This window comes from Onychomys torridus, chromosome 10 (assembly GCF_903995425.1).
Source record: "Onychomys torridus chromosome 10, mOncTor1.1, whole genome shotgun sequence".
NCBI classification, from domain to species: Eukaryota; Metazoa; Chordata; class Mammalia; order Rodentia; family Cricetidae; genus Onychomys; species Onychomys torridus.
In genome coordinates, this window is record NC_050452.1 from 7,742,213 (window position 1) to 7,754,495 (window position 12,283).

Sequence of the window (12,283 nt, forward strand, 5' to 3'; positions counted from 1 at the left end):
GATGCAGAGATCATGGAGGGGGTGTTGCTTACTGGCTTGCTCCCTGTAACTTGCTCAGCCTGCTTCTATAGAACCCAGGACCACCAGCCCAGGGATGGCCCCACCCTCAATGGTTGGCCCTCCCCCATCAATCACTAATTAAGAAAATGCCCTACAGCTGGATCCTATGGAGACATTTTCTCAGTTGAGGTTCCCTCCTTCAGATAACTCTAGCTTGTGTTGAGTTGACCTAAGAGCAGCCAGCACAGAATTCAATCTGATACGGTAAACAAGTCAGATAGATGTTCATGGCTGGAGATGTCATATGCCTGGTGGGGAGGCTGTTCCTGTTGTCTTGCTAAATGGACCAATGTGCCTGTCAAGTTGTCTTCTAAATAGTTGTGTTTATGCCTATAAAATAGTGTAGACAGAGAAGCTTCTTTTCGCCATGGTCAAAAGTGACTGCAGAGACTCATAGCTAGTCAGAACAAAGAGAACAAATGTCTGTGGCAAGTCCAGCCACAGGTGGGACACTATGTCACCCCTCTAAGGCTCAGAGAAGGAGTAGAGAGGATACAAGAACTAGAAGAAAGCAGGTGGTGGTATGGGATGTAATTTCCGGGCATTGGCATGGATGTTGCACTCAGACTCACAGCATCTGTGATTACCTGCACTCAGTTGGGCTGGTCAAGATGCTGTCACAGGACAGGGTGGGGCTCGTGGGATCCTGTCCCTTTAGAGGATTTCTATAAAGTTAGTGTTGATGGGAAAGGGAGATTTTTTTCCCCCAGTGGTGTGGCTACTAATAAGGTGCCCATGTCCCTATAAACAAACCCTCACCATGATTCTGTAACTAACATCCCACACACACATTCACACACAACATGAAAGTATAAACCAGGCGGTGGGATTAATGGGAGTGGGAAGGGGTAAGAAAGGGTAATGAGGGATGGATAGGATAGAAATACATGCAAGAGACATGTATAATTCATGTATGCCAGCAAAACAGTTTTACAAATTAAAAATTGGAGGAGCTCAGCAGTTAAAAATACTGACTGCTTTTCCAGGAAACCCTGGTTCAGTTCCCAGCACTCACACGGTCGCTCACAACCATTTGTAACTCCAGTTCTAGTGGATTCGATGCCCTCTCTTGGCCTCCACTGGTACCAGGCACGCATGTGGTACACAAACATTCGTGCAGGCAAAGCACCCATAAAATAAAAATAAAGGAAAACATTTCTAATAAAAATATGGAAAAACCATACCTTGAGCATGAAAAACAGGCATGAGTTTCAAAACCACCGTCCCTTCTAACACACACACACACACACACACACACACACACACACACACACGAGCCTACAAGATCTTTAAGAACTTTTTCATATTGTATTTGCTTTGGCAACACGAAAAGTAATTGCAACAGTGGCATTTGTGCCAGAGGAGCGCAAAAATGTGTGTAGTTCTCATTTTCATACCACGATAAAAAATATAGTAAGATACATACGGTACATCTGATAGGATGAAACTCTAAAATACGCAAAACTATTTGTAGATGTAGCCAGTCCATCTTTGGTTGAGGATGGGGCAGGGAATTAATGCAAAAGAAAAGGAAATGGAAATCCCATTTTGGGGTGAGGCGAATACTCCGTCATTTACATATAAATTGCCAAGACACTTGGAACTGTGTGCTGAAAATGGATGCTTTTGATTTGTGTAAATTACACTTCGGTGGTTTTGTTGTTTTTTGTTTTGTTTTTCAATGTGGAAGTAATTCTAGAGAGCGGGGAAGGGTCACAAAGATTCTTTGGCTTTGTTTTCACGTGAGGACACGAAGGTGCAGAGCTGACAAAAGCTGCCAGACTCACGTGTCAAACCTCAACAAGTTCAGTGTCTCTCCGTTCTTCAACTTCCTCCTCGCACCTGGTTCAGACGCGCTTTGCAGACCCTGTCTGGAGCATCGCTGGTTGGCAGCACGTCCGGCTTTGGAGATCATGAAAAGGGCTTTGTTCTAAAATCCATCCTTCAGCTCGGGTACACGCTACCAGTTCTCAGCAGCAGGGGCCGCAAGGCCGCACCCACCTGCCATTCTTTGTGCAAAGCGGTCAGCCAAAGCAGGTTTTTGAGCATGCGCAACATGCTTCTATTTCCTAATAGGTGCTACAGCGCCTTACAGCGGGCGTGAACAATCGAGTGAGCATGCGCACCAGGGTGGTCGGCACTCGGTCAAGATGCACGCTGGAGAAGTCTGGGATTCCGGTTCCTGGAAGGAGGGTAGGGTGTTCCTACAAACAGCAGTTCAGCGTCTTTTATCCTCAATTACAGATAAGAACTACGGAATCACTGTAAAGCAGTCAACAGCAAGGACTGGACTAAGCTCTCAGGAGTGACGACAGCCTCACCCAGCCTCTGTCCAGTCTCTCCTTATATTGTTTTTTCAATCACGTGGCTCGTCCATTAAAATGAAACCATAGTAATGTATATTGTATAAAAAGTAAACAAATCTTCCACAAATTCACCCCCCCCATACACATATCCGTCTTTTCTTTAAAAGTCAGGATGCCATGTATCCTGACCTCAGACTCCTCTGTAGCAGAGGGTGGGGAGGCTATCACGAGACTCTCACCTGAGAAATGAAAATCTGCCCTAACTGCATGTCGACTGAGGGAGGGGCTGGAGTGTACGGGGCTGGAACACTAGGAAAGGGGCTTCTCATCCATGATGAGTAAAGGCCTTCCAGGTGGGGTCGGTTGGAGGAGTAGCAGCCTTCACGTGTGAGTAAGGCTTGCCAACAGCCGCGTCTGATGGAGATTTTCTGAATGGAGATTCTCACTAGCCAACACATTTTCCCAGCGCCTGGCTCCCTATGCCTTAGCCAGAGGTCTCACATTCTCTGCCTCATTTAGTACATGCAGATTCATGACATCAAATGTGTTCTGTGCAAACAAATCTTAGACTTATCTCCAGTCCAGATACTCTGCTAGAGGTCCAGACTTAGAAACACCAGTGTTTTCTTTTAATCTTTTTTTTTTTTTTTTTTAGAGCTGAGGATCGAACCCAGGTCCTTGTCCTTGCTAGGCAAGCACTCTACCACTAAATCCCCAACCCCGTTTTCTTTTAATCTTAAGACTTACTTCTCTTTACCTCACCACAGGCTGGGAAGATCCAGTTATATATAAGACGCTGTCCTGAGATGTAGGGACTTCAGACTTGGGGGACTTTGTACTTGGGGTTTTCCTACAGGTTCTAAAATTCATTAAGAATTAAAATATGGGGCTGGAGAGACGGCTCAGAGGTTAAGAGCACTGACTGCTCTTCCAGAGGTCCTGAGTTCAATTCCCAGCACCCACATGGTGGCTCATAACCATCTGTAATGAGATCTGGCGCCCTCTTCTGTATACATAATAATCTTTTTTAAAAATTATGTATTTAAGAGGGGAAGGGTTCCAAAGCTCTGAAGTTAACTGAGGTCATCTGTAATAAAGAGTGTTATAGGAAATTATAATATTCCAACCAGTTCTTCAGAAAATACTGAACCTTTATGTCCCAGAACCTTTCTCTTCAGGGCACTTGCGGATCATTGGCAATTTATGGGACAAAGAAGCACACACGCACAGTGACTTATTGTGTGTGTCTGTACTAGCAGGGCAAACAGTATCACCGGCCACAGCCTTGGCTCGTCTGTTGAAAGAGGATCAGCCCCTTTCCATCATTGCTACCAGTGTGGCCCTGGACACAGAGTGTCTCACCAGGGAGCTGCTTTGGTTGCCACTGTGTAGCCAGTTATCCTGCTGCTAAACTAACCCACATATTACCTCACGGTTTTCATGGGTCAGGGATCTGGATATAGCTTAGCCATCTCTCTCAAGGTATTGAAAATCAATGTTGGTCCAAGATCTGTGGCTTTATGTCAAGACTTACCGGCTAACAGCCCCAGGAACAACCAGCGGTCAGAGGAGAGGTAAGTTATGTTTCATCATACTCTGGCTGGTCCTAATACCCTTTGACGAGAGTATCTTCCAGTGCACTAGCTTGCAGTCTTTGAGGCCTTTCAGCCTCCTTGGGGCCTTTGTTCTTATTTGTACTCCAGGTCACGTGAGGGGCTCCTCTACATCCTTTGCTGTGTGTTTCCGGTGCCTATCATTTAATTTTCCCTTTAGCACTGCCTGGGATCCAATACTTGTTTATTAGTATTTTATTAGATATTTGTTTATTAGTATTACAGGATGTCAAAGAAGATCAGTTCCTGAGGCCCAGCTAAGAAGTGCTCCTGGGCTCCCACACAATGAAGCAAAGGCCACTTAGGCTTCCTGCAGACCATAAAAAGAATACCAGGTGAAGGTTTAGAGGAAAATTTCCCAGGAGAGATGGATGGAGGGAGGGGCTCACACTGCAAGGAGATTTTGCAGAGAAAAGAAATACCCATGCCCAGGCAGAACTGGTCTTCTCTTCCTCCCGTCTGCTGCCCCTCCCCCGTTTTCTTTTTCCTTTTTGTTTTTGATGGTTGTGCTCTGGGTGGAGCCCAGGCCCCGACACATCCTAGACAAGCTAACATGGAGCTGCACTTCACTCCAGAGAGTTTTCTGTCTTTAGAAAAAGTCATGTTTTACAAGTTTGCATTTAGGCTAATTTTTTTTATTCCTAGAATAATAAATTATGGCAAAGCCATGTCCAAATGAGTTTGAATCTGAACACAAAGATGACTAGTATGTGTAGCTGTTTAGATTGTTTAAATGTTTTAGGTAACATTACCAGAGTGAAGGACATCATTTTGTTGCTACTTAGGTGGTAGGTTGCTCATGAACTTCCTGGTCTCTTGTTTTTGAGGGAAGTTAATTCACAATCAGGTAGGGGAGAATCTTGTTGTGGGATATTTCTACACTGGTGAAAATATAGTGCTGTGATTGTTGAATAAAAAGCTGAACAGCCAATAGCTAGGCAGGAAGTGTAGGTGGGACTTCTAGACAGAGGAAGTAGGAGATGACTGAGCCACACAACAGAATGTAGACTACAATAAATGGGTTGATTTGAGTTATAAGAGCTTGTGGGACTGAGCTTTCATAACTAATAGTAAGTCTCTGTGTCATTATTTGGGAGCTGACTGGCAGGACAGAAAGACTCATTACAGGGTCCCTTGTCCCTTATTTAGTTTCCTTTCTGAGGCTGTGATAAAATCAATATGTGGCTCACACCTCCACATCACAGACGTGGGGGGAAGTGGGGGACCCAAGCAGGAACTTGGAAGCAGATCCATGGAGGACACTGCTTGCTGGCTTGCTGGCTGGCTCATGCCTGATACTGTCCATAGAGGGCTTGTTGTGCCCAGATGGTGACCCCCAGAGATACCACCAAAGATGAGCATGCCAGAATGCAAAAGCAAGGTTTAATTCGCCGTATCCAAAAGCAATACAAGCCTAGGCGGGGACTTCGTCCAATAACATCCAATACAGTGGAGGCTAGAGGAAGTGCCCGCTTCTCTGCAAGCTCAGTTTTTAAAGGCAAAAACCACAAGATTACATCAGTTAAGGGTGCTAGTGCGGGTACAATTCTGATTTACTTCTAGGGACTTATTAGGAATTATGGCTTGGGGCTGGAGAGATGGCTTAGAGGTTAAGAGCACTGACTGCTCTTCCAGAGGTCCTGAGTTCAATTCCCAGCAACCACATGGTGGCTCACAACCATCTGTAATGAGATCTGGCGCCCTCTTCTGTATACATAATAAATAAATACATCTTAAAAAAAAAAGAAATTATGGCTTAATCTTACTTCTAAGGAGGTGGTGCCCATCACCATTTCTCATTGGCTGCCCTCAGGTGGGGACATTTCTGTGGTCAGTTACCCTGGAAACCAGGTTTGGAACATTCCTTGGTTAAACAGTCATCACCAGGTTGGGGATTTAGCTCAGTGGTAGAATGCTTGCCTAGCAAGCGCAAGGCCCTGGGTTTGGTCCTCAGCTCTGGAAAAAAAAAAAAAAAAAAAAAAAAAAACCAACAGTCATCACCGAATGAACACCTTGTGACTCTGTACTTTGCACTTTCTAATTTCTGGAATCTGGGCTGACTGGTTCCAGTAACTCCAGGCCTAGACCTAAAATGGAGAAAGCTTGGCCTCATTTCTAAGATGGAGGCACTGTGTTCTCATTTTGGTCTCACAGGCTGAGCCTTCCTGCACCACTAAACAATCAAGACAATCCCTGATAGACATGCTCACAGGCCAAACAGATCGAATTCCTTGATATGGAGGCCCTCAGATAACTCTAGGTTGTGTCAAATTCAAACCACTAAATAGGATACTCCCTTTTATTGACTTCTTGTTATTTGGTTGAATTTTTAAATTTCCCCTCTATTGTTTGAAAGTTTTGCATTCTGTACTTTCTGCCAGCTTCAGCTCATATTCTTGAGTATTTTCTCCTTAAACCTATCAAGGATAGTGCAGTGAAGGAGAGGACTCTGAGGCCAAAATAATAGGTTTTGAACCCCAACTTCACCCATATTGGTGTAAATTTTCAGATTTGGTTATGAATTACCATGTGTTGCCAGGCATGATGCTTACAGCTGTAATCCTATGCTAGCCCTTGGATTAGAGATATAGCCTGGACTATACATGAGTTCCAGATCTATCTGAGGCTACAGGGTGAGACCTTGTCTCAGAAAACAAACAAAGCAAAACAAGAAGGAAGTGAGTCTGTGTCGGAGGCTTGATGGGTAACTGGATCAAGGACATGGCACCAATGTGTGACACCCTGGTGCATTCCTAGGAAATGGGCTATTGATGGTGAGGCCTGGTGCTGTGTAGCTCTTTCCTCTTTGTTGAAACAAGAGGAGGGAGGAGAAAGAGAGGAGGAAGGAGGGAGGCTCGGAGACCTAGGGAACTAAGAAAACTCCAGGACAACAGAAACTTCCCAGGATTGTCTGAGTGCACAGCTGTTGGGGAAAAGCCATGGAATGGACTGTAGGTTGGGCAGGGAGTTCCAGGAATGCAGCTTTTGTGAGCTGCTGGGGTGAAGCTTTTGGATGCTATAGCTGCCTAAGTGTCACCCACACTTATGTCAGTGACCCCTCACTCATGCTCCTGGAAGTAACCCTCTTAAAAACATTGGGCCACCAAGATAGACTTGAATGGAATCATTTCTTCAGTCTGTGTCCTGCCTTGGGGAATGGATGCTCACTCACATCTCCCCAGAAAGCTGTGTGATACCTGGCTGGAGGGAGTAGGTCCCTGGGTGTGTGTCTTGCCTCAGCAGCATCTGTCTGTCTCTGCTTCCTGGCCACCATGAGGTAAGCAGCTCTCTGTTTCATGTTCTTGCTACCATGATGCTCTGCGTCAGGATGCCCACTGTAGAGCCATCTGGCCACTCTCTAAAACTTCTGAAACTGTGGGCCAAGCTACCTCTCCCCTCAAAGCGTTCTTTTGGGTATTTGTCGCTGTGACAACATTTCTTTCTAATATTGAGAAGGAAGAGAGAGGAAGAAGAGGAAGGAGGAGGAGGAGGAGGAGGAGGAGAAGAGGAGGAGGAGGAGGAGGAGGAGGAGGAGGAGGAGGAGAAGGAGGAGAAGGAGAAGGAGAAGAAGAAGAAGAAGAAGAAGAAGAAGAAGAAGAAGAAGAAGAAGAAGAAGAAGAAGAAGAAGAAGCTGCCGCCTCTTAGTGCTTTTTCCTTGGCCGGTGGGTGCTGGGAGCTGTAGAAATGTGAAGTAGGGATTCAGCTGACTATGGCAAAAGCTAATACCTGGAAGAAGCCAAGGGCCTTCAAGAGGTAAAGCCAAGGCTCAAGGAGTCTTGGTGATATTGGCTCTTGAATATTAAGCCGTTTCTCCTGCAATGAATTTCTTGCATGCTCTGTAGCTATTTCCAGAGCAGTGTATTGATGATTCTGTGGGCATAGTTTTTCCGTACACAATTAAGGTACTTGGATAACAGTCACACAGGCAAAGCTTCCTTCCTCCAGGCTCTTTGTTTCTCATTTTTTAGCATTAGAATCAGATACCTCGTTTAGCTAGCATCCGAAGCCAGGGCCAGCTCCAGACAAAAGCATTTTACCTGAGATACCTCTTAACCATTCAAGGCCAAATGACAGACAGAATAAGCATTCCAGACCAGCTGCTAGTCTCCTGAATTAAGGTAAGTATCCATACAGAGACACCGCCTAGGTCGGGCAGACATTAAGTACATAGCTTTATTTCTTGTGCAAATTAAGCTCAGACCTCTCTTTCTTACACAGCCTTGGTAGTATCTTTAGACTTCCTTTTGACATTCAACTTAGAACAAAAGGGCTTTTTTTTCATACCAGGTACATCAAACTGTGACACAGGCTACCTAGCTACCCTTGCCAGATAACGATCCATCCAAGTTTTACAGTGACAGTTACGGCTCCTAAAGAAATACAGGCAGTTTTATTTTACTCATGATCTATACTAACATAGTAGACTCCTAACATTTTACCTAACCACTTCTAGAAATGTAGTTTGAGCACATAAATTTCCTTTTTCTGATATATTAACCGATTTTAGCTCTTAGTTGACCCCACCTCCTTTAACCACTCCCATTTGGGTCGTAAAAGAAAGCCTGACAGTCACTGCTGGAGGTCAACTCTTATCTGCCTTTACAACCCTTGTGACCTTGCTTGGCTTTGTATGGGTCTATAACTGAAAGCCTCAGAGACTTGGGGAGGGCTAGAGGAAGAGCTGAGGACGGGAGATGGGAGGAAATGAGAACAATGAGGGAACAGGAGAGGAAGGAGACAGGAGCTTAGTATGAGAACAGAATTAAAGCCGTGTAGAGAGGTTTTAACTCAGAAGAATTAAGTGGGTGGACTAAAGAGTATTGTGTAAATAGATTCATTTGATATCCTTCAGACTAGATTCCTCAACTGGTTGTTAAATTCTTCCACAGACTCTGGGAAAAGATTATTAGGGGCTGGACCTCAATAGTCTTAGATAAGTGGGGATTGTAAGAATGCCCAGTTCATTCAGTTTATGAGGACTGAATGTCCCCACTGCATATAAAACACCTAGTAACAAGTGATAGAATTGATCTTTCCTGGTGGTGCATTAATTTTAACCTTTAAGAAAAGCTATAAATGAAATCATTGGTGTAAGTGAAAAGGCACACAGGAAATGAAGAGAAAAACTAAGCTATTGTCTAAATCTGGGGCATTTCTCTTGCATCTGATTCTAGTATTTTCTGTGGGTATTACTTACGACCTGGGTTATCCTTTGCACTGCTGCTGTGCCCTCTAGCACTCCGGGGAGCCCCTGGGCACATGGAAGTGCATTGTCACAGACAATTCTATACCATGGTCCCTCTGTGCACCCCAGCACCTGTGAAGCTGCCCTGGTAAGGTAGAGAACACAACTCCAATGTGGGGTTTTCCCAAGGCCATGTTTCAAGGCTTGGGTATGGAAGAGAGGTTTAGGAAGTGCAAGGTGGGGTCAGGAGCTGCCACTATCCCTGTGTATGGAGGAGGGCTTAACCACACTGAAGATTCTCTCAGAGTGGCCAGGCTATTTCCCAAACATCATCAAGTGCAGTTTCAAATAAAGAGAAAATATAAGTTAAGGCAGAGGAAAGGGCAATGGTGGAAGAATAGAGCTGTGGAATTTGAAATGTGTGCCATTTATTACAGAGAAAAATTGCTTATAGATGTTTGTTCTGTAGTGCTAGAGATTAAACCTCATGTCACACTCTACTGCTGGTCAATCCACACCTGAGCACTAGAAAGTCAGATGAAAATGTGTTATCTGGAGGACAGCCTAAGATACATGGGAAGAGTTTGCCCAGGCTGGACTCTGACTCCCAGGCTCTAGAAGCCCCACTGCTTGAACCTCCTCAGTAACCAGTACCACACGAGTGTGTCACCACACCTGCCTCTGCACCAGTGCCTGTGATTAAGAAACTATCTCATGGCCCTTAGAAACTGGCTTATAGTTGGAAAACGGTTTCAAGAGCAGTCAGTTCATTTATTAAATTGGTTTCTACTATTTTAACTTATAATCTTTTTGTAGCTTGTATATCTATATATGCGTTCATATGTGTACCTATGTTTATGGGTATGTGCACATGTCTGTGGAGGCTAGACGTTGACATCAGGTAGCAACCCCAGTTATGCTACACCTTGGTTTTTTTGTGTGTTTGTTTGTTGTTTGTTTTAACCTTTATTTTATTTTATGGGCATGGGTGTTTTGCTTGCATGCATGTCTATGCACCATGTGTGTACAGTGCCCACAGATCAGAAGAGGGTAATGGATCCCCTGGGACTGGAGTTACAGGTGGTTGTGAGCCACCATGTGGATGATGAAAATGAAACCCAGGTGTTTTGAAAGAGTAATCATTGCTCTTGGTCCCCAAGCTATCCCCCCTCCCCCCTCTCCCGCCTAGCCCCTCTACACCTTGGTTTTCAGATGGTCTAGTTTTCAGACAGGGTCTCTCAATGGGACTTAGGACATTCATTGACTAGGCTGGCCAGTAAGCCTGGGGAACTCTCTGTCCTCCTCCCCTGAGGTTACATGTACACACAACCATGCTTGGCTGTCATGAATGCTGGGGGCAGAAATCAGGTATTCATAATTGTTGAGCAAACGCCATCAACTGAACCATCTCTCCAACTCTATTTTCAGTTATAATTTAAGTCACATTACCAGTGAATGCTTTCTTGAGTTTTTTCTACTTAAAAAAGACATGAGAGAGAGAGAAAAAGAGAGAGGGGGCAGGGAGGAGGAGGAAGAGGAGGAGAAGGAGAAAGGAAGGAAGGAAGGAAGGAAGGAAGGAAGGAAGGAAGGAAGGAAGGAAGGGCTTAGATGACAGTCAGGTTCCTCCAATGACTGTATCCTGTTATTTCCATTTGCAAGCTAGTGAGGTAGATTATGAAGAAATCAGAGGGTTTTTTTTTTTTTAATACTTTCTAAACCTAAATAAGAAAATTGCTTTTGCCTGAACAAAAGTTAGGAGATTTGAGTCTTAAGAAATTAGAAATAAAGAAAATGCCTTAGAGATTAAAAACAATAAAAACTGTGGTGATATATCATAATAAACTTTCCTGAGGATCAGAGAACAGAACAAGCCACTAAATTAGACATAGAGGTCAGGCAGTGGTGGCATACACCTTTAATCCCAGTACTGGGAAGTACATACACCTTTAACCCCAGGAAGTGACGTCAGGGCAGAGAAAGGTATATAAGGGTAAGAAAACAGGAACTCACTCTTGTAGCATGAATTGTTAGAAGGTCTTATTAATAAAACAAACCTGGAGCCAGGTATTGGGGTGAACTCTGAAAGATCAGAGAAACAGAACCAGCCACAGCTAACCTTCTCAGCCGATCCTGTTTCCTAAAACTGGAAGCCTCTGAGTCCTCATCTGGAATGGATCTCAGCTGAACTGCTGCTAAAAGCCTAAAAGCTAATCCAGACTCTAGTTCCTGGTCCTCATGCCTTATATACCTTTTTGCTCCCTGCCATCACTTCCTGGGATTAAAGGCTCAGTTCCTGGGATAAAGGTGTGAGTCACCATGCCTGGCTGCTTTCACTGTGGCTTTGAACTCACAGAGATCCAAATGGATCTCTGCCTCTGGAATGCTAGGATTAAAGGCGTGTGTTATCACTGCCTAACCTCCATTGTTTAATATTGTGACTGCTCTGTTCTCTGACCCCCAGGTAAGTTTATTAGGGTACACAATATATCAACCACATTTCCCCTTTTTTGTCTAAAATAAAAAAGCTTATAACTAATATAAGAAAAACTATATCCAATAAGTTTTTACAATATATACAGTCAAGAATTACATTAACAATGTCTAGTCCATTAACATTTGACAGATTCAGACAAAAAATTTTCATTACTTATCCTATTTAAAACAAGTAGTTCCTTTTTAAAAGTAGATTCAATAGTCTTCCTTTTAATCTTATATCCATATTCTCCTTTTTTAGTAGATCCAAAAATCTACCTTTTATCTTATCATTTCTCTATCTTCCCTTTTTTAGCATAGATTCGATGATCTACCCTTTTCTATATCTTCCTTTTTCTTTTTCTTTTTTTTTAACAAGAACCCGGAATCTAATCTTTTTTTCAATCCTTTTTTTTTTTTTTGAGCATTAACAATAACTTATTATCAACCATCCTAAACAATGACAATTATCCATAAACCATTGAGCAACCAAAGAATACCCACCCCACCTCTTGGGAATGTGGGCGTTGTTTTCTTAAAATTACTCCCTGCTTTCCTGGGGGCAAAGACATCTTTAGAGGATCCTGAAAAGAAAAATTTGTGTTAATTGTCAAGTCCTGGGAGAGGTGGCTGTGTCATTTGTTGTC